The sequence below is a fragment of the Notamacropus eugenii genome, chromosome 6 (genome assembly GCF_028372415.1).
Source record: "Notamacropus eugenii isolate mMacEug1 chromosome 6, mMacEug1.pri_v2, whole genome shotgun sequence".
NCBI lineage: Eukaryota > Metazoa > Chordata > Mammalia > Diprotodontia > Macropodidae > Notamacropus > Notamacropus eugenii.
The window spans coordinates 50,973,865-50,997,250 of record NC_092877.1 but is presented as its reverse complement, the minus strand read 5'-3'; the positions used below and the strand labels follow the sequence as shown (position 1 = coordinate 50,997,250).

The window sequence follows — 23,386 nt, the reverse complement described above, 5'->3', positions numbered from 1 at the left end:
GAAAGTAGTAGGGCTTTGAAGGATTGCCATGTGGAAAAGGATTAGACTCATTCTGTTTGGCCCCAGAAACTGGAAGTAGAAACAATGGATAGAAGTTACCAAGAGGTCAACTTAGGCTTGATGCCTGAAAAAAAATTTCTTATGAAAGTAAAATTTGCTGCCTAGAAGGTGGAACCAGAATATAGGAAGAAGTGGAAGATCAGTAGGGAGATAATAGAAGGAAAAAAAGCTCACAAAATGGTGTCACCTGCAGCAAGGACCTCCCATGAACCTGCTCTACATATACTGTTTAGTCTACAGGTTCTCATCTTCTTTCCCTCATCCATTCCACTTCCTCATGTAGCGTTCTGGGCCTGTGAAGTTAAAATCCAAATGTGGATCACTGTCGCTGATTGTAAAGTTTTTAATAAAAAAATCTTTTACAGATCTTTTCCATTTTCCCCTCATTTGTTACCTTTCTGGTTGCATCCTTAAATTCCCTCAGGATAACTTTGTTTAGTTAGTTCCTCTGCCAAGCTATATTTAACCTCATTTTGTCCTCCAATGTGTCTAGCTGCTTTATGAAGTACAGTCATTTCTCCACACTCAAGGGTTTCACGTTTGTGGTTTTGGTTATTTGTGGGCTGGTCATCAATAACTAAATGGGAATTTTTGGAGATTTGTGGTATACTTTGGATAATCACAGACAACATGCATATGTGAAGAAAATTTTTAAAAATGTCATTAATTCATAAATACATAAACACTGCATATTATGGGTAGGGAACCTGAAACCTCAAGGCCACATGTGGTCCTCTAGGTCCTCAAGTGTGGCCCTTTGCCGTTGAGGACCTAGAGGGCCACATATGGCCATGAGACCACAGGTTCCCCACCACTGCCATATATTATTAGTCCATTTTATCATTTACTACCATAAATATACATTCATAAATAATAGTTAAATTCTGTTAAAAAGTTTCAGTGCACTAAAGAGCTACAGATTACGCACTTTGGGGACACTTTTTCTTCGTCTCTCTACCATCCAGACTAGTCACAATGATCCTTGTATCTTGCACTTTTTGTAGGAGAAGGAAATCCATCAAGTAGCTGCTGCAGCTACACTGACAGCTTCAAAGACTCTGCAAAGTGTGCAAGATACTAATCTCTGGTACAGAAATGACAACTTTTTAATATGGGTGTAATGTGATGTTTTACTTGTTTTGTATGCTAAATAAATATGATCAGAATTATTAAAAATAAAGATTTAGGGTGGGGCCTAGCATTATTTGCAATTTTAACATTCTCAGATTGCTGTGCCCCTAATCCCAGTGAATGTCAAGCATCAATGGTACTAGAGTGCTCATGATCTTTTACTATCCTTACCAGCAAGATTCAAAAACAAGTTCTTATTATAAACTAATGCTGTTGTTTATTGTCACTGGTAATTTCTAGACTCTTTTACTCTTATTGTGAGTTTTGACTTTTATATGTATTATATTAAGGCAACAGTAGTAATCTCTTTTGGTATCTGTTCCTCGCTCCATTTCCCATTCTTCAATATCAATGGCTTATTTAAATATAAGGGTTGGAATAATTTTAATTGCATGCCACATGTTTTTCTCATTTTTTATTATTTCTTCTAGCTTTCTGTAAGTCCTTTAACAAGTCAGTGCTCTGATTCTACACAGATAACCCACTTATGAATGGCTCATATATCAGTAACAGCTTGTTTTTGGTGAAGTTATTTGGTGTTCACCATGTGCAGAGTTTCCCAGTTCATTTCTCAAAGAATGGTCTATGGGATATGAGATGTCTGTCTGGAAAGGCTTTTTTTTCACTGCTGAACAATATTTTCTAAAATATTTTTTTGTCATCCTCCCCTATACCCACCTCTTTGGAAGATATTACAGAGTTCTTGAATGGATTTCTCTCCCACCTTTTCCTGTGTTAACAGACACTGGCAAATAATTATTTTTATGATGATATTTTTGCAAATGCTCAATCACAGGATCACAGATTCAGTGCTGGAAGGGACTTCATTTAAATGAATCAATGAAAAAGCATTTATTAAATGCTGACTATGTGCAAAGTGCTGGGGTTACAAATAGATAATTAAGACAGTACCAGCTCTCCATGAGACAATATTTTAATAGGGAAAGACAATTATACAGGTGGTTTTTCAAAAGCGGACTAATCTAATTCTCTTAATTTATATATGAAGAAAATGAGATTTAAGTGACCTGACCAAGATTACACAAGTAGTGACAAAAGCATGGATTTTAATCCAAGTCCTCTGACTTCAGATTCAGTTTTCTTCCCACCTCACCACACTGACTTTTTTCCTTCCTAATCTTGACTCTATGGTTAACCATTTCAGTTACACCTTGTCCTCTACACTCAAATCCTTTGCTTTTTTTTTTTGTTCTAACACTATTCATTCCTTACCAAACTCCAACTCTAGCTTACTCCCCCAACCCTTCACTATCCACGTTTCATTGAACACAGTGGAGGACATCACTCACCTGTGCTGACAGGGTACATTCCAAATGTGTAACATTTGTTAACTGTTCTCACACCATGGCAAGCTAATCCTTTTTTTCTTCCCTGATTAACTATACTGCAATCCTTAAAACAGCTTTTCAATTTCAAACTTTTTCTTCATTTCTTAAGTTTTCCATACCTCTTTTCCCCTTTGCAGAGGATATGTGTTACTGAGAAAATAAGTTCTCTACATTTCAAAGATGCTTGACACTATCCCTCATTCCCTCTTTCCTTCTCTACGGTGTACAGAGGCACCAAATTACTTCAGCGTTTTAACAATCACCTGGAATATTGCAAGAAACTCCTTAACAGTCTCTTTGCCTCCAAAACTTCCCCTATTCAATGCATCATATTGTGCATTTCTAAAATTTTTATTCATTTTTAACTTAAATATAAAAAGACCAAAAAAACTCCATCTACACAGCAAACATGAAAAGAGGATTCAATATAAAGCATGAATTTCTACTTCACACTGTTTACTTTTTCTGCAAAACTATGTAATAAATACTATACATTATTTTCAAAGCTACCCTGCTTTTCAATTCTTTCTTTTAAGTTTTCTGGTGATCAATGACAACATGATCTTTCTAAAGCCTCCATCTGACCACATCCCTCTTTTTCACTGGAGAGGTCCAAGAGGCTTCTTGTTGATTCCAGGATTAAACACCAACTTCTCAATTTGGCAAGTAAAGCCCTTCACAATCTGGCTTCATCCAAAGGATCCTTCCAGGCTTATTATACATTATTCATCCCTGCATTTTCCCTTTACATGATAATACATTTCCTACCTCCTTATCTATGCATAGGCTATTTTCCCCAAAGCCTAGAACACACTCTGATCTTTGTTTTCAAGTATTCCTAGCCTTCAGCCCTCCTTCAAGGTTCAGCTACAGCATTATCTCCAACTTGATCCTCACCCCCAGCTACTAGTGCACCCCAGAAATTACTTTGTATTTATTTGTATATATTTTGCATTTACTTATCTATTTCCCCCAGTGCCTAGCAGTCAGAAACTGAGAAGCATATGGCAAATTTAAGTAGTAGAAATGGGACAGTAACAGCTGTGTCTCACTATGTAACGTATTATCTTGATAAACATCACATTTTCTGACAAAGGTTCTGAGAATAGCTTAATATTCACTTTTGACATATCTTCACTTACTCAGTGGTTTACAAGTTTTACGTTTTCCTGCCTCTCCAACCTCTATGAAATAGTTAATGAGGTAGAAACTACCACTTAAATTCATTGGGAGACTAAACAGATATGGCCTATATTGAATTGCCTGTCTTTCAAGGGGAAGGGGTGGAGAGGGAGGGAGCTAAGGACCAAATGTAATGTTCTTACCACTGGGTAACAAGAAATACAGGTTAAGGGGTCAAGAAAGCTATCTGGTCCTACAGGACAAAAGAGAAGACGGAGACAAGAGCAGGGAGGGAGGATAGAGGAGAGAGCAGATAGGTCACAGGCGCAATTAGAAAGCTCGGGTTTGGGGGGGGGAGGGGATAAAAGGGGAGAAAATTTGTAACCCAAAATTGTGTGAAAATAAATGTTAAAAATTAATAAAAAAAAAAAAAAGAAGAAGAAGAAGTCTGAGATCAACAAAATGATCAGTCCTGATTCCAGGGACTGATGAATAAGAGGAACAGCGCCCACCTCAGGGCAAAGATCTGGGCTGGCGTGTCCAATGGGAAGCAATTTTTTGGCTGGATTTGTTTCACTTGACTATACTTATACGATATGAGTGCTTTCTCATGGGAAGGAAGGAAAGGAATAAAGATTTATATTGCACCTTCTAAAAAATAAAAATAAAAATAAAAAAATAAAAGATAAATTCATTGGGAGCAGTTAAATGGAACACTGGATAGAGTGCCAAGCCTGGAGTCAAGACAACCTGAGCTTCAGTTCAATTTCAAACATTAGCTATGTGACCTTAGGCAAGTCACTTATCTTGCCTGCCTCAGTTTCCTCACCTATAAAATGAGAATAAAAATAGCACCTCTCTTCTAGGATTATTGTAAAGATCAAATAACACAGTATTTGTAAAGTGTTTAGTACAGTGCCTGGCACACAGTGGACACCACACAAATGTTAGCTATTATTATTACTACTGAGCTACATATTTATTTGTACATATGTATGTGTTTACTCTTTTGGGGGGGGAAGAACAGCTTGTCTTAAAGGAGGAAGCTTCTATAAGAGAGAATTTCTCAATTCAGTGAAGTTGAAAGAAGGAAAATTCGAACAAATTTTAAAGGCACAGAAAATATTATAAGGTTTTGGATGGTGAAGGGAGAAAAGAGAGGATGGATTTAAAATTAATAGAGCAGTTTATTAAATTTCTTAAATTATTTGTTTTGCTTCTGTTACAAATTGAACTCCTGTCAATCAAGAAACACTTACTAAATATCTACTTTGTGCACTACTAAGAACCCATTATAAGGATCTGAGATTCTGCTTTTTGCTAGGTTATGAGATAAGTACAAGATAAAAATAGAAATTACTAATGTTACATAGCAAAACAAAAGTTACTTTGGTTATCTGGACTTTGGACTGTTGTTTGCCACACTGAAAAGATAAAAGATCACAGAGTCAGAAAAGGAACTGAGAAAAAAAATACCACATGGAACATTTTTAAAGTTTCATTTTCTGAGCTGTTACTATTAACAGTTTCTGCTTCTTCTGATGCTACATTTTTATCCTATTCACAGACCTCTGAAAATTGAGTTGACATACTGCAACAAGTGTTTCTAACCTTTCACATATGTGTTTATTTTAAGATTAGGTATATTTTCAAAACAGATCCAGTGTCTTTCACCAGCAGCAGAAGATGGAAGAACCCAAAGTAAGAAAAAAAGCAAAGGAAGCAAGAGATTGTCAGGCAGCCAGATGGTGCAATGCATATAAAACACTGGACTTAGGAGTCAAGGAAACTTTAGTTAAAATCCTGTCTCAGACATCTATAAGCTTGGGCAAATCACAATATATCTCAGTGTCGGGGTTTTTTTCATCTGTAATAATAGCTAATATGGCACTTTAAGGTTTGCAAAACGTTTTATAAATGTTATCTCATTTTAGCCTTACGACAACTCTGGGAGACAGGTTCTATCATTATCCCTATTTTACAGATGAAGAAACTGAGACAGAGGTTAAGTGATTTGTCGAGTCACACACAGGTAGTGAATGTCTGAGGCTGGATTTGGACTCAGGTTTTCGTGACTCCAGGTCCAATGCTCTAACCACTGTAGTTATCCAGCTGCAGTACCTGCTAGCTGCATGCTGTAGATATTTGAAGATGTTTTGTAGAGTACATTTCAAAGTACTTTCCTAAAGTCAAGCAACTCCTAAGCAAATTGCTCTAATTCAAGTAAGCAATAATAAGCCAAGAAAGAATCTTCCAGTCAAATCCCTGAGAAGGAAGGATTAGAGAAAAAGGGTCAAGATGGCCTCCATCTCATTCTCCACCCTCTTTTTCCTCCCTGGGTTTCTCAGCTTTTTTGTCTTATCTTTCAGGGAAAGGTCAAGCCAATGCTTCCCCAACATCTCTCCGTCCCACTTTTCTGATCCCCTGTAATGTCTTCCTCCATTGCCATGTAAAGTTCCTTGAAGTCTGGGATTGTTCCTTCCTGCTTGCTTTTATTTATATCCCAAAGCCTACCATAAAGTAATTTAATAAATGTCTTATCCATCTGCTCATCTTGATAGTTCTATTGCATTTGACTGGATTATATTACTTACATTTTTACCTTTGAACTCTAGATGTGCAGCAATGAAATCCTGTTCCTGACCTTATTTTTCTTCTGTACCTACAGGCAGAACTATGCTCCAGAACTGTTCCAAGCATGAGTACTAAAATTTTCTTTTCTCTAACAGTTTATCTTTCCACCTCTCCCACTTCCTAGCATCCTAAGCCCTCACTATTCTCTATTCCCACCCTCCTACCCTGCTCCACTCCTCTCACCATACACACTCCATTCCCATTCATTCTAGTATTATCTGCCCCTTTCTGGTTTTATTTGCATTCTTTACTTGATTTAGCCCCTACATCTCTACTCGATTTGGATTCTGTGGTGAGCTACCTCAACTCTACCTTCCACAACAACCTCAAATCCCTCACCATCCTTCCACTATACCTAACTTGCGCATTTCCATCTCTGGGTACTGTCTTTCTTCATTTCTGACAACATAGCTAAAGAATGCCATGAAACCATGCAGATTAAGCTACCTTTGCATGACATTTAAGGACTTCACTCATTTGGCCCCAATACTTTTTACTCTTACCTTCTACTACTTCTCTCCCACCTCTTACATACCCTATATACCTTAAACCTCACATTTACAATTTAACAGTTTGTCTGAAAAAGATCAGAGGATTTTAGGAAGGTTGATAGTGTCCATTGTGCTCTGCCTTTGTCAGACCATTTCTTAAAATTATTATATTCTGTTCTGGGAGCCATATTTCAGGAAAGCTAAGTTGGAGAATGTCCGGAGAAGGCAATCAGGACGACTAGGGGACTGGAAATCATGTCATATGAAACTCAGTTGAAGAATGGTGATGTCTAACTTGGAGAAGACAAGACAATCTGGGAACGATGAGAGTCTTCAACTACTGGAAGATCTGTCATGTAAAAAAGCTTATTCTACTTAGCCCTAGGTGGCAGAACAATGGCGGGAAATTAGAAAGAGGCAGATTTAATGTTGTAAGGAAAGATTTCTCAGCAATTACAGCCATCCAAAAGTGCAATAAGATGTCTCGGTGTATTCCCTCTCTTTAATTAACCAATAAGCATTTATTAAATACCTATGTATCAGACACTTTAGGGCAGCTAGGTGGCACAAAGGAGAGTGCTAGGCCTGGATCAGGAAGACTCATCATGAGTTCAAATCTGGGCTCAGATACTTATTAGCTAGCTGTATGACCTTGTCTGCCTCAGTTCCTCATCTGTAAAATGAACTGAAGAAGGAAATGGAGAACCACTCCAGTACATTTGTCAAGAAAACCCCAAATGGGGTCACAGAGTCAGATACAACTGACAAACAACTGGATACTTTGCTAGATGCTGAAGATACAAAGACAAAAACAAAATAGTCTTTCCACCCTCTCCCAAGAGCTTTACATGCCATTGGGGGAGATATGTACATTTGTAAGCATATATAAAATTAATAAAAGATAATTTCTTTTGGAGGAAAAGGACAGTAACAGCTGAGGCGGGAAATCAAGAAAGGCTATATGTAGAATCTGATGCTTGAAGTGAGTCCTGAAGGAAACATAAGTTTCTAAGAAGACAAGGAGTACATTACAGGCAAAGGGGACAGTCACTGTGCAAAGGTATAGAGATGGGAGATGGAGCACTGTCTGGGAGAAAAGCAAGAAGGCCAGTTTGGCTGTTAGGAAAGGGATATAAAATAAGGTTAGGAAGGTAGGTTAGGGTCAGGTTGTAAAAGACTTTTATAAAAAAGAGGAGGGTATATTTGATTCTGAAAGAGGGAACTACTAGAGTTTACTGAGTAGGAAGTGACACATGACCCCTTTAGAAAAATAAGATCATATATTTAGAGACAGAAGAGATTTTTAAAACCATCAAGTCCAGCCCCCTCATTTCACAGATGAGGAAATTAAAGCCCAGAGAGATTATGTGACTTGCCCAAAGTCACAAAGATAATTAAGTATCTGAAACAGGATTTGAAGCCAAGTCTTCCAGACTACAAGTCCAGTACCCTAACCACTACACTATGCTTCCTCCTCACAGCTATGTGAAAGATGTTTTAAAGACAGGAGAGGCAATGAAAAGTTCTTGTAATATATCGGTCTTCAAGCAAGAGATAAGGTCTTGAACTAGGGTGGTGGCCAGGCAATAAGAGTGAAAGGGACTAATGGAAGAGAATGTTGAAGATGAACTGTTAAAATCTGGCAAGGCATAGTACTTGGGTTGAGGACTCTACCAAGCGTAAAAAATCCAAGTAACAGGAATGATGATGGATGTATCCTCCGCAAAATTAGAGGTTCACAAGAGGAGCGGATTTTAGGGGGAAAATTTACCTCATAAAGGTATTCATAAATATGTTTTGCATTATTTCACATATCTAATTTATTTCACATTTCTTGCCTTCTCAGTGGGTGGGGAAGGAACAGGAGGGAGAGAATTCAGAACTCAAATTTGAAAAAGATGAATTTTTAAAAATAAGCATTATTTTTTTTAAAAAAAAGATATTCACATAGAAGCTGGATGACTATTTGTCAGGTATGCTCTATGGCAATGGCGTCAAACAAATAGAAACTGGGACCACTAAACCCTAAGTAAGGAATCCTGCAGCCACATTAGTGACTTCAAAAAGAACATATTAACATTACTTATGCTCTATATTATTTTTATTTCTTTTGTTAAATATTTCCCAATTACATTTTAATCTGGGTCTGGTCGTACCTGAGAGTATTGCTCGCCAATAAGCAGCTCACAGTAAAGAGAACTGTGCAGCTATCTTTGGAATACATAGCCTCTGAAATCTCATCTGATTCTAAGAGTCTGTGACTGTCAGCATTGTATGATGCTCAACAAAAATTTAATGTCCATCCATTTGAACATGCTTCCAACTTAAGCAACTATAACTGCTTTGGAGGAACTGAAGGTTAAGTTATATAATGAACTAAGAGTTGTCTTAAAAATATGTAACCAATTATACTACTTAAAAAGTAAGGAGAAAACACACACTGTACCCCATAATGTATTGTTAATGGTTGACCAAAAAAAGCCCCAACTACCATTGAAAGCTGATTTTCCAAAGAACATTTATCCCCAAAGTTGCTATCTTGAATTTTTAATGACAATAAAAACAAAGTTCTAACATTATATTTGACTATCAAAATTATAACTATTTAAATGTGATTATGTGTATCAATTGGTTTCTATGATTCTAAATATATACATAATGATTTACTGAAATTTGAAAAGAAATGGAGAGGCAAAATGGTATCATAAAAAGAATAATGGGTTTAAAATCAGAAGATGGGTTTAAAACTCACCTCACTGCCATTTACCAACCTGAGTGACCTTAGGCAAATAGCTTAAGGTATCTAGACTTCAGTTTCCTTATCTATAAAAGGAAGTGGATTGGAAGATCCCTAAGGATGTTTTCAGTTCTAATTCTATGACACTACAGTCTTGCTCTTCACCATTCACTGGTTATAGTAGTATCTATAACATCCCATATCCTTGTGATATGGGAACTGAAAAGGTATTAATATCAATGTTGTATCTAATATGATTTTGGAACTACAAGATTCCAATGCCTTTACTGAATATCAGCCAGCAAGCATTAGCTGCTACCTGAATCATACTGATTTAATTTCATAAAGAAATATGTCTCATCTAATTCAGTACAATCATGGAAAGTACATGCATCTGAAAATTTGTCTACTATCATGTCACTTTAAAATGGCAACCTGAACCACAAATCTGATTGAGAGTTGAGCCCTGATAATCAACGTAACAAAACTTCATGAAAATAGTCAACTCCTTCAAAACTTATAGTGGTAGAACAAAGATTCAAATCCAAAATGTGAAATAATCTCGTTTTTTGTTTGGTCAATAAGGCTTTGCTTAGGACCCCAGGATTCAAAAAAAAACAAAAAACCTTAATCAAACCCAATTATATAGGAGAGGGAAAAAAAGGAAAGAGGAGGCTGAGAAGTGAGTATTGTCTACCTAAGATATTTTCTCAGTATTTTTCTACCTGTTCTTTTCATATTCTGAATTTGATAATAAAAAACAAATTGGCATAGGAAAGAGGAGATCTGAAGAGCTATCTAGATTGCCACCATTACCACGTGACCCATGGTCACATTAATCATTCAACCCCTAAAGGCCAGAAGTGTTCTTTTCTGTAAAATGAAGGGGCCAGACTGAGGAGTTTCGTCATCAGCACAATTAAGGGACTGGATTAGGCTTTGTGCTATAGTGAAAAGACTGCTACACTTCCAAGGCAGGTCCAAATTCTAGCCTTCTAGCAATTACAACATCTGCTTCTCAATTTCTTCCTCTGCTCCACAGAGCTTTAAGAAAATTATATTATGTAAGCCTTAAAAGTACCATATAAATGACTTATCTCTAAGTTCTTTTCTTGTCATAAAATTCTATTAAAGAGAAATGGGCTTCTATTCTAAATTAGTTCATTTTGCATGCATACTTTATGAACATAATCCTGGAATATACAAAACTAGTAGTGCATTTATTCTAAATTGTAATTTTATGTATTCTAAGTAGATTTAAACATAAAAAAGAACATATGCTTACTATAAAACCAAACTCCTTCAAATCATGCCCACAAGTCACCAGATTTAAAGGTTTCAGTTAGATAAGATACCCTCCCAAAACAAATATACAAAACAAAAAAAAAAGTTTGGATCACTATCCTTGATGGCATTTGTATACACTATGTCAACTACATATTGACTCACAAGTTTTTACTCAGAAGAGACTTCCTAGTCTCTTACAGTAGTTTTTAATTCTAAACTTAAATTATTACTTATATTTCAGAGTTATAGAGACCAAATCATCAAGTCTACAATTTGTCACTCATGAACACATTTAAAAGTTTGAAGTGCTTTTAAGGGAAATCTTCAACACCCAAACAGGCCTTACTCAGTTTATGATCTAGGCAGCAAGGGTGGCACAGTGGGTAGTATACTGGTCTTGAAGTAAGGAAGACCTGAGTGAAAATCCTACCTTAGACACTTACTAGCTCTATGAACCTGGACAAATCATTTAACACCTCTCAGGCTCATTTTCATTATCTGCAAAATAGGGATAGTAATTGTAGCTACTTCAGAGTTATAATGAGAAAGAAATGCTATAATTTAAGTAAAGCATATTAATTTAAAAGTACTGTCCACCTAATTTGCTTAAGCAAACCTCTAGTTACTACAGGAGTTTACTTATCCTTCAAGGTCTTCAACTATTAGTACCACATGTACTAGGGCATTCCATTCCTACTGGTCTTGATTTCCATACCATTCCATAAACTGGTGAACAATTCTGACAAAATGCTACAACATAATTAACAGTATCGTTAGTAAATGTCTAAAGAAGTAAAAGTTGACTACAGAAATCATCATAGTTTTGTCAAAAGCAGATTTCCATTCCGGCAGTTATTAGAGTTACTCCTAGCTTGGTGGAGAGAGGGTTCAAGACCTTCTTTGCTATGTACTGGCTCTGTGGTCTTGGATCAGTCACTTAACCCCTTAACCCCCAAAGTCCAGGTCAGCTCTTCCAAGAGTTCCCAATAATAATGAAATTACAAGTCTGGTCCCTATCCCTAGGCCTAGCGGAGGGGTATATCAGAAAATGCCTTAAGTTATACAATGTTTTCCCAAAGTCTTCATGCAGCATTAAATCTTAATAACTTAAAAGATATTTGATATTTTAGCAACGCATTTTACAGTTTCTCCTCTTCTTGCGGAAAACAGGGAGAAATGAAGTCTAGACATTAACACAATTGGGTTGATTCGGAACTAGCTAAATGATCAGACCTAAAGAATTAGTAGGTTTGGAAAGATAACTGATGGAGTAAAGTAAAACAATACATATACAATGATAATAATACAAAAAAGAATAAATCTAAAATGAAGCCAAATGGCCAATTTTGACCCTGTAGAAGGCTCCTCAGTCAGTAAGAATTTAAAAGATGCTTACTATGTGCCATGAACTGTGCTAAGTGTTGGAGAAGAGATAAAGGAAGCACCTACTTCCCTTTGTTAAGGGTGTTAAAGGTTACACTGCATTGTCCTGGTTTGCTCTGCTTAACTAGTCATTACAGGAAAGAGTCTGTTGGATTGGGTGGAGGGAGATGTAATAGGGATGAACACAGTCATGAACTCAGGTTAAAAAAACTAACTCTTCAAGATGGGAGAAAGTATCGGTACTTTCACAGCTAGGTGGCGCAATGGATAGAGTACAGGGCCTAGAGTCAGAAAGACCCAAATTCAAATTTGACCTTAGACTTTTCTAGCTGTATGACTCTAAGCAAGTCACTTAACCCTGTCTGCTTCAGTTTCCTAATCTGTAAAATGAGCTAGAGAGGGAATTGGCAAATCATTCCAGTATCTGTGCCAAGAAAACCCCCAAAAGAGGTTACAAAGAGTCAGACATGACTGAAATAACCGAACAACAATGGATAGTTTGTCTTTAAAATATGTGGGGAATGGACTGCAAGCTTAAGAGGAATCATCAGTAGGAAGTGACAAATAATAACAACTGACATCTATTAACACTTTTAAGATTTACAAAACTGTTTACATGCATTATCTAATTGGGCTATCATAAGGTACTATTATTGTCATTTTGCAGATGCAGTAAATGAGGCATAGAGAATAGCAATGGTGTATGGTCATATAAACTACTAGGCCTCAGAGATATGCTGTTATTCTCCCTTAGTCAGACTACATACTAAATATTATATTCCATTCTGGGAACACCATTTTTAAAAAGCTGTTGACAAACAGAAGAATATTCAGAAGGCAAACAGGATGGTGAAGGGGACCAAGATTATGGGTATGTTTAGCTTGGAAAAGGGTAGTTATCAGGAAACACAGGGAGAATTGTTCTGGTTGGCCCCTGAGGTTCGGAAAACTAGGTATCAATTCCCTAACTAGAGAAGGTGAAAAGAAGCAATTTGGACTTGACAGTAAATAAGGCCTTTCTAACAATTACAAGTATTGAAATGTGTCATGGGTTGAAGCAGTGGGTTCTCCCTAACTAGAAGTCTTTAAGCAAAGATTAGAATATTTGTCAGGTAAGTACTATGGTAGAAAGGATTATTGTGGAGCATGGGTTAGGACAGACGGTCTCTTAAGAGCACTTTGCTATTCTGTGAACTAGATATGCTCGCTTATCTAGCTTAGTCAACTAAAAAAAAATTCATCCTCTGGTTTGTATTTCAGTTAAAAAACCACAAAACTAATTGGTTCTCCCTGGTCCAATATCCTTTTACAAAGGTAGAGTTCTCCCCTTAAAAGTTAAAATGAAAGTCAAAATTCAAGCATGAAGATCATCTACAGATCATTCTAGGATTTCCTCACTTCCTTTAAAGAGAGGAATATATAAATTTTACGTTTACCCTTATAGATACCAACCTATCCTACAAGGATGCATGAAAATCCTACTGAAAGATTATTGAGTATATATTCCTTATAAAAATCATGCAACAATTTCACAATTTTGAATGTTCTTGTGACTACCCTCACCCTAAATTATGTGTTGTGCAAATGTCAAAATGGAAAAGAAGAAGAGGAAATGACTCAAAGCTATAGTAATCCTCTTCATTTCCAAATCTAAATTGCAACTACTATCACTGCAGGAGAAAAGTGTATAATGTTTTTCATGCTAAGAAAAAGGACATTTTAAATTATGAATATGCATTTTGTGTAAAAACAAAGAATACCTTAAATGTACATAAACAATGACCCCCTTCGATTCCAGATTAAGGGTTTTATTTTTTTGTCATGGATAGCAGTTAAAGAGAAGCACATATTGTTTACTGTTTAACAACATTTTAAACAAGGTCATGAGAATTCCTTATTAATATTAAGGTAGTTCTCTTTGCCTGTCCCCTGAACCCATCTGCAAATCAACCTGCAAGCTCACTTTCTATCAGAGCAGTAAACTCCTACCTTAATTATCTGAATAAAATAGGCCAAGTTTGAATACAACAGCACCATCCTTAACACGGGTCCCCTTTGAAACCTTAAACTGTGTTTTTATAGCACAATGACCCCAAAGTCTAAAATGCCAATATGTGAAATTACTAAGTTACCAATTTACTTCATCTTTTACATTGTTTCAATGAAAATGGCATATTGAAACACTGATGTTTTAACACATTTCTATGACAACAGTACTGTACATGATTACTCTCAGCCCTTCAGTCAAACAGAACTACAGAGAGGAGACACCTTCTTTTTAGTATCTTGATTTAGCAGTACTCTAATTTCTGCAGAATCCAAATACAATATCTGTAATTAGATAAAAAAAAGAACCCTGAAAATAAATACTAATGGCAAACATTCATAACTTTTCAAAATGCTAACAAAATATGACAAAATTATTTAACAGCTTTCGCCAACTGGTCAAAAATGTTTAACTAGGCAGTAGAGCCTCATTCTACACTTTGAAGTTAGTAGATAAAAATGTTAACCAACACCCCATGACTTTGTACCACATATGACAAGCTATCCTAAAAACTTCAAGGCCTATAAACTAGAAATATCTCAAAATCGTGCTTTATTTTCTTTTCCTGTGAATTAAAATGCTCAGCAGAAGCGGCAGCCCTTAACTCCCCCTTCAGACGACAAATGGCTATAAAACTGAACATGAATGGCAAAGCCAAATAGATTCAGGAAACAAACCTCTCATTCTCTTCTAGGCTCATTTAGACCTAGCAAAATGTGTTTCTGTAGATCTTCTTCATTAGAATTTGCTCCTCCTTTAACAGACATTAAGAATTTTATACATACTCATTCCACAAAGATTTAATTCCGTTCTTTACTTGCTTCCTTACACACAGCAGGAGGACAAGTTATCATCCCAGCCAAGGAACAACTACCTAGAAGGGTTTGAAAACGAGTCTCTTCTACCTGCAGAGCTCTTCAGCTTTCTATCACCAGTATCACTGCTAGAAATAAAGGCAGAGCAAATCACATCCACGTTAGAAGCAGCAGGCTTCCCTTCGGTCACCTACACCCTCCAGCTGGGGATTCCTGGGAGGCTGAGGGTGACACAGGTGCAGCGGGACCGACACGGAGGCTCTCCGTGGAGGATCATCTCCTCGTCGGGTGTAGGGATAAAGGATCTGGATCTAACATGGCTGCTTCCCCACCCCACCCCCCTTCTTCTATACAGCCTGCGAGAATTAGAGAATTACATTTTCCCTGACTGCTGCCAGATCATCATCCCCAATCTCATGCAGTCTAAAAAGGCAGCCCCCGAGCTCCCTGGAACCGGTTCATTTACAGCGATCAATAAAGGCCAGGGCCATACAAAGCGCTGCGGGAGGGCGGGGGGCCCAAAGCAGGATCACCCACTCCCATCATTTCATGTAGCCCAGGATTTTTTTCCGAGCCAGCATGTGTGCGAGCCTTCCTTGGGGCAGCCCTGCGAGGAGGGAAGTGACCGTTCTCCACGACGGCCCAACCATCCCCTCCCCGAGTCCATCCCGCTTCATGGGGGGTGGGGGGCACAAGGGCATCGAAGCCCCCTCCCCAAGCCCGCACAGGGGTCGGCACGGAGCGTCCGCACCAGCGCCCGCTGGGCAGTGGGGGTGGGGGTGCTGCTGCTGGAGCCTGCAGCTGCTCCCCCCAATCTTTCCCCCAACCCTGCGGGAGGTGGGGGGGATGGAGGGGGAGGGGAGGCAGAGGCAACTCCAGGCACCACCTACAGCCTCCAGATTTCAATGGGAGATAGAGGGACTCAACCAGCCTCCCCCAGAAGAAGGCTGGGGGGGTAGGCTGGGGGGGGCAGTGGGGAAAGGGGGGAGTGGAGAAAAGGAAGGAGAGGAGGGAGGGAGGGAAGGGGAGGGTGGGATCATAGCCTGCCCCCACCCCCGAGCCCTCACTACCTACCCGCCCCTTGCCAGGCCCGGAGGAGACAACCCCGGCCCCCTCTCCAGTGCCCGGAGCCCCCCGCAAGCCCGCCGGTCCCCTCCCCCTCCCTGCGCCCGCCCGCCCCGCGCGTCCGCCGTTTCCCGGCCTGCGGCGGTTGGGGAAGTCGGTTAGGCCCGGGAGGGGGGAGGGCGGGGGGGGCCGGGGGAGGGGCGGGGGGGGTCGGGGGGGCCGGGGAGGGGCCGAGGGGGAGGGCGAGGGGGGGCCGGGGCCCCGGCCCGGGGCTCTCAATGACCTGTGCCGTGTCGCATCCTCCGAGGGGGCGGCTTCGCGGCGAGGCGGCGGCTCCGCGGGAGGGAGGGGAGCCCAGGCTCCCGGGCGGGCGGCTGGAGGGAGAGCGGCGGCGGCGGCGGCTCCTGCAGGGGTCGGCACCGACAGACGGACGGACGGACGGGGCGGGGGCGGGGGAGGGAGGAGGGAGGGGGGCTGGCGGCGGCGGCGGAGGCGGCGGGCGCTCCGAGGGGGCGGGTGGGTGGTTGGGGGGGGCGGGAGGGGGGGGAGAAGCGGCTCGCCGGCCGAGGCTGAGGCTGCTCCGCGCGCGCCGGCGCCGACCCCGCCTCCCGCTCCTCGCCCTGCGGCTGCGGCAGAGAGAGAAGCAGCGGGAAAAGTGCGCGCCTCTGATTGGCTGCCAGCCTGGCGCTGCAGGCGGACCGGGCTTTTCAAATCCCCTCAGTGCTGGGCTGCGGGGGAGAAGGGGAGGGAGGGGCAGGGGCCGGGGCCGGGGTGGGGAGGGCAGTGCGCGCGCACGCGAGCCCGGAGGGAGGAAGGGAAGAAAAAAAAGGGAGGAGGCGGGGGGGTGTTAGGGAGGGTTGGGGGGAGCCCTCGAAGAAACGCCGCACAAAAAAAAAAAAAGGATGGGGAATGTAGCTAGGAGATGAGAACGGGCCCTGGAACGTGGTGACGTCCTGCCCCTCCACCCAATCAGCAGCGCCGTCCGGGCTCTGCCCCCGCCCCTCTTCTGCTCCTCCTCCCCTAGACTTCCCCGCCCTACCGAATCGCACCAGCCCTAGCTCCTCCGGGCGATTGTCGCTGCCGGGCTGAGTTCGCGCGCGCTGAATGGAACCGGTGACGTAGCTCCCCCCACGCCGCCACCCCCCTCTCGGGCCGGGCCGGGCAGCCCGCTCCACGCCTGGGGAATTCTCCTGGCGGAGGGGTCGCTGCTGCTCGCCTGCAGCCCGGCGCCGGAGTCCGGGCGCTGGCCCGAGGAGGGCGGGGGCGGACAGGGAAAGACAATCCCCCCACGCCCGGACCTGACAGCCGGGGTAGCCGACGTCCGCTCGGAAGCCGTCCCGGGACCCAGTCTGGCTGTGTACGGGCCGGAACCACGCTCCTGCCGGCCGGGACCCCCAGCCCCGCCCCGGTGTCAGTTCTGGCCACGTTTTAGAAACCCCGGGAGAGGAGGCTCCGAGAAGCGCACGGCTTCCGAAGGGAAAGGGACGTGTCCTGGAGGAGGACCGCATGGCAGCCCGGAATTTTAAAAGCTGGCTCCCTGAAGTTTGCCAAAAGAACCTTTTGGGCTTGCCCCGGGTTGTTCGAGGCCGGCTTCGGGCCTGGTTCTCCTTTTTTCTGTCTTTGACCACGCAGGACCGCTTCCACCCTCCAGCACCCAATTCCGTTTCAAAAGAAAGTTGCAGAGGAAGAGGGCCTGAAGCCAAGATGCCCTTTAGAAGGCTGGTGCCCAGTCCGTGCTGCCCAGTGGATGGAGAATGTCACACCTCCAGCACCGGATTACAGGACTGAAAGCTGGGCCCACCCCCTTCATTTACAGATGAAGGGACATCCACACCGAGGAAATCACACGTCTCTGAAAGTGTTGGAACAGGATGTTAGAATTCTGGTTAGGGAGGCTAGAGATCAGCTGGTATCAGTGTCAAAGATTTAGGACGGGAAGGAACCGGAGAGGTCAACTCTCATTTTACAGATTTGTGGAAAGCGAGGTCCGTGTGGTCTTCGGGGAAGTCACTGTGTGTCTCTGAACTTCAGTTCTCTCCTCTGTAAAAGGAGGAGGTCGGACTCATGGCCTCCAAGTTCCCTTCCAAGGAATGCCAGATCCCACAGCTTTATGCAAATAAAGGAACAGTGATTTCACCGGGACGTAGATGGTAGGCCAGTCTACACCTCAGAAAATGGCCCAGAAAATTCAGCGCCCTAGTGGTCAGACAGCTGGCGATCTTTGTTTCTGGGCCTATCTAGCTTTGTTAGCACCTTTCAGAGCCTGTACTCTTGGCAAAAACCCGAAGAAGCCAGGATCCTCTCCATGCTACAACAGGCCTTCAGAGAAAAATTTTAATATACGAGCTAGAAAAAAATGGATTCACTCCATTAGTAAAAGGCCAAATTTTAAAATAGTTCTTTAGCTGAGGATCTCTGTAGATCAAGAAAAGAAATAATTCCCCTAGAATGAAGCCTCCCTGGAAAATGTCCTTTACAAATGGTGCACAATTATTCCATCTACTAAGTCAGAGCACTTGAGGCTTGGGGTAAAGGGGTTGAGACAAAGAATAAGGTTTGCCTTCAAGAACTTAGAATAAGGTTCTACTCAATTCCAAAATGGTAGAAAGCTATAGCAGGAACCTATAAAAAAAAAAAAGTAGAGAATAACCCACGGCAGGGTAGGACAGGTGCTGGGAGCATTGTTACTGGTGATTAAGACTTGCCTGGGGGTCAGAAAGACCTGGTTTCTAGTGCAATACCAACAGGTCACATAACTTCTCAGTGCCTCCAGGTCACTCTCTAAGACAAGGGTTCTTAACCAAGTTCGAGTCTTAGATCCAGCTAAGTGGTTAGAGGATAGAGCATCAGACTAGGTAGGCATCAGGAAGACCTGAATTCAGAACTGACCCCAGGCATTTATTAATGGCGTGATCCTGGACAAGTTTCAACTGTAAAACAGGAATAACAATATTACCTTCCTACCAGGACTGTTGTGAGGATCAAATGAAATATTTGTTACCTGGTACATAGTATAATATATAATAATATTAATAATGTAAGATATAAGTAGCCTGGCACATAGTAGGTGCTTAATACATGTTTGTTTCCTTCCTTGGGCAATCTTGGACCTTTGGACCTCCTCTGTAGAATGATGTCTTTAAAATGCATGAAATAAATTTTAGTATTATAAAGAAACCCAATTATATTGAAATCTAAAAGTATTTTTTAAAAATTAAATTCACAGACCCCTGGTTCAGAACCTGGGTATTCTCTGCATACAGAGCAGCTGCAAATCTGCAGAGTTCCCACACTTGGAATTCCCTTCACAAATGAAGTCAGAAGTCTAGGCCCCACCGCAAGAAATAGATAAGAGATAACTGATAATTATAGACCGGAGATGGTATTACAATGAGTTCAGTTGTCAAGATCTATCACTTTGTCAGCGTGGCCCTCATTCAGACACTAGGAATGAATGGCGCCATGCTCACTGCTCTAATTACAGGTAAAACAGAATCCCTCTAGGAGTCAACGATAGATAATATTTTGAAACTAACCCATCTGAAGCAGCATCATTATTATGGGCCAAGTTCTAGAATGTGGTTTGTGACAAACCAAAGCTGCCCATGCCTAAGATCATTGTATTACAAAAGATTTCAAGGGGTCATCTAGTTCATGCCCCTGCCTTCAGGAAGGATGGGATTTCAGAACTATCTGAAATCTGGCCTCAGAAATGCTTTAAGAGTCTCTTTCCAGGAAACACTGCACAGGAAGCTGGGTGGATAGCATGAACAAAAGAGGTTTGCCCTGTTTTGCTTGTTGTGAAATGGAGGCAACAACCACAGAAGCTTTCAAAGTCACTAACCAAAAGGGTTCCACTTGGCACTCATCACAAGATTTCTTAGTCTCACTAATATCACCACATTAACAAGGATACTGTCCATAGGAGATCCATACAATGTCTGTAATTGTTTACTGTCAGTCAACAACCATTTATTAAGCACCTACTATATGCCAGGCACATTTGGGGATATAAAGAAAGGTAGAAGACAGTCCCTATTCTCAAGGAGCTCACACATACAACATGAAAACAACTATAAACAAATGAGATATGTACAGGAAAACTGGAGATAATTGATAGAGCATTGTTTTGTCTCATCATCCATGCTTGTCATCCTAACTGTGAGTGTGCAGAGCTCTCTGTGGTGGACATTCTTTTGACATCTCTACCTCAATGATCTCATCAGTTCCCATAGACTCTGTTATCATCTCTATGCAGATGACCTCCAGATCAATATAGCCATCCTTGATGTCTCTTCTGAGTTCCACTCTCCCATTACCAATGACCTATTGGATATCTCAAGCTGGATGTGTCATAGGCATCTCTAACTCAACATGTCTAACACAGAATTCATCTTTCCCCACAGCCTCCCCACCCAGTCTTCTTAACTTTCCAGTTTCTGATAAGGAAGGGGGGAGAAGGAAACAAGTTTTTATTAATTACTATGTACCAGGTAGGGTGGTGAAGTAGATAGAATACCAGACCTGTAGTGAGGAAGACCTGAGTTCAAATCCAGCCTCAGATACTTTCTAGCTTTATTACCCTAGGCAAGTCACTTAACCCTGTATGCCTTAGTTTTCTCATCTGTAAAATGAACCGGAGAAGAAAGTGGCAAACTGCTCCAGTATCTTTGCTAAGAAAACCCCAAATGGGGTCTTGAAGAGTTGGACTGGACAGAAAAAACTCATATTAATAACAACGTACCAGGCACTATTCTAAGCACTTTACAAAGATCCTCCTAAAGCAAAGTTCTGACCATGTTACACAACTGCTCCTTTAAAAAGTATCAAAAAAGTGGCTCCCTCTTGCCTCTAAGTACAGACCCCAGACCTTTTCCATTTAAAACTCATCATAATATGATTGCAGCATATCTGCTCTGTGGAGAGACCACTGGGCCTGAACTCAGAAAGACTTGAAAGTTCAAGTGTCTGAGCCATAGGCACTTACTTAAGCTGTGTGGCCCTGGGACAGTCACTTAAATCTCAGTCTTAGTTTCTTCAGCTAAAAAATCAGCACTTTGCAGACCTCAAAGGGCTATATAAATGCTAGCTTTTTAAATCTACCCTTCTTGCCTAAAAAATATAACTTATGAAAAGAAAAATCTGTTTTGAGGCCTGTGAATCAAAAGCATGCTTTCAACTGTAGTCTACAGCGTAGACTGCCCACCTGGGGTGTCTTCCTGCCTCATGCTGCCCTTTGCTCACTGCCCCCTGGGTGGCCAGTGCTTGTCTGCTTCCCCTATCCGTGCTCAAATCTCTCTCACTTCAGTGCTTTACTCAGGACTAGAGCCTAGTCTGATCTCAATCTGCTTTGAGGAGGAAGCAAAGGAATTGAATTCACAAAGAAGCGCATTAACTCTGCTGGGGGTAGGGATGGGGGCGGGTAAAGAAGGATGGGGAAGGGGCAAATTTCAAAGAGAGTCTCCTTACCCCAAATTAATCTCTCTTGATTGGGACTTCCCCTTAAGAGTTCCCTACCTCATGCTCTTCAGTGGTTCTTAAACAAGGTGTTAATGGCTCCCCCCCTTTTCCATATATGCACACACAAATATACATGTAGAGGTTTGTGTGTGTGTATATGTATATATATTTTTTGGGGGGGGGAGGGGAGGCCCAAGGGAACCTGGATGGAAACTGAAATTGAGCATTTTCTTTAGTTATTTGATAACATGATTCCTGAGGTCTGTAGGTTTCACCAGACTACCAAAGGGGTCCATGACACAGAAGTGGTGACCCTCCTCTTCTTTGCCCTGCCGCTCATGATGGCCCCCTTCTAGAGGCAAGTGCTAAGTCATTATTTTTCCCACACACACCAAAAAAAAATATGGCTAGAAAAATGAGATTTTAATACCAAGCTAAAATTTCATTACCTTTGAATCTTTGTCCCCTAATTGTCCTCAGACCTCATACTTTTGGGGGAATTCCAAAGAACTCACAGTTTGTAAAGCGCTACAGTGAGGGTTGGGAAAAAGGAATAATTTAGCTTGGACATTAGTTCCTGACTTCATAGAACTTAGTTTCTTAAAGAGATACAGAAGTCATCTGCTTAGCATTACACAGACCCAAAACAAAATGCCCTTTAAGGGAGGCTACTGGGGAGTCTGGGCAGTATACAGAGGGCCTGGACAGAAGAACAGAAGAGACAGAGACATACAGAGACAGAGAGAGAGACAGAAACAGAGATAAAGACAGAGGGAGAGAGAGAGAGAGAGAGAGAGAGAGAGAGAGAGAGAGAGAGAGAGAGAGAGAGAGAGAGAGAAACAGACAGACACAGAGAGAGAAATAGAGACACAGAGAGAGTGAGACAGAGACAGAGACAGAGAAAGACAGAGAGAGAGGGGGAGAGCAGGAGCACCGTGTAAAGCTTAAAGGGCTATTTAAATGTTAGCTGTTGTTATTTAGTCCATTATCAGCAAGTAGGTGCTAGGCCCTAGGAGAAAGAGGCTATGGCTTCTGTGCCTCAGGGGCCCGCAGGCAAGACACTATCATGGAAAAAACACTGGACTTGGAGTCAAGACCCAGGTTCATTCCTGACCCTGGGTGATCTTGGGCTTTCTAAGTTTCCTCATTTATGAAATGATGACAATACCCTCCCTACCTCCCAGGGCTATTGTAAAGTGCTAAAGAGATATGGTCTTTACTTTTATATCCTGAGGGTCTCTCCCAGCTCTAAATCCCATGATCTAACAGGAAGCCATTAGAGAAGAGATCACCAAATACTGTGATGCTTGGTGAGGACAAGTTCTAAAGAAACCAGAAGTATTTCTTCACTTAAAGAATAATAACAGCTAACATTTCGATAGCACTAGAAGGTTTGCAGACCACTTTACATATATTGCCTTACAACCTGTACGTTCTATGAGGGGGGCCCAGTACGGTTAGCTTAATTATTTTGATGGTATTACTAATAAAGCCAGGATCATACATATGAACTCTGCTTGGACCAGCTCACTTTCTTGAGTGGTCCTGACCTGTACCCTTAATTTCACCATGGCAGCATGACCTACTGGATGGAGTGGTGGCATGGGAGTCAGAAAGACCTGGGTTCAAATTCTACCTCTACCATTTACTAGATGAGTGAATCTGGACAAATTCCTTCACCTGTTGGAGCCTCAGTTTCCTTTTCGGTAAAGTGAGAATAATAACATCTGTTGTGCTTACCTCCTAAAGTTCTGTGAGAGTTAAGAGGTATAATTCGTGGAAAGTAGTTTATAAATGTGAAAGTG

The 23,386-nt window shown here is 41.5% G+C and overlaps 1 protein-coding gene across 2 annotated transcripts in view; it reads right to left on the bottom strand.

Moving 5' to 3' along the window:
- Positions 1-16,572, bottom strand: part of NSD2 (nuclear receptor binding SET domain protein 2) — a 109,951-nt gene extending 93,379 nt beyond the window's left edge. Inside the window, exon 1 of one of the 2 annotated variants that reach the window (XM_072620015.1) lies at positions 16,405-16,572. The gene's annotated coding sequence lies outside the window, so the exon portion shown is untranslated. Of the gene's footprint in view, positions 1-16,130; positions 16,195-16,404 lie in introns of those variants that run through there. The other variant, XM_072620016.1, reaches the window with a different exon arrangement.
- Between the last annotated feature and the right edge of the window lie 6,814 nt (positions 16,573-23,386).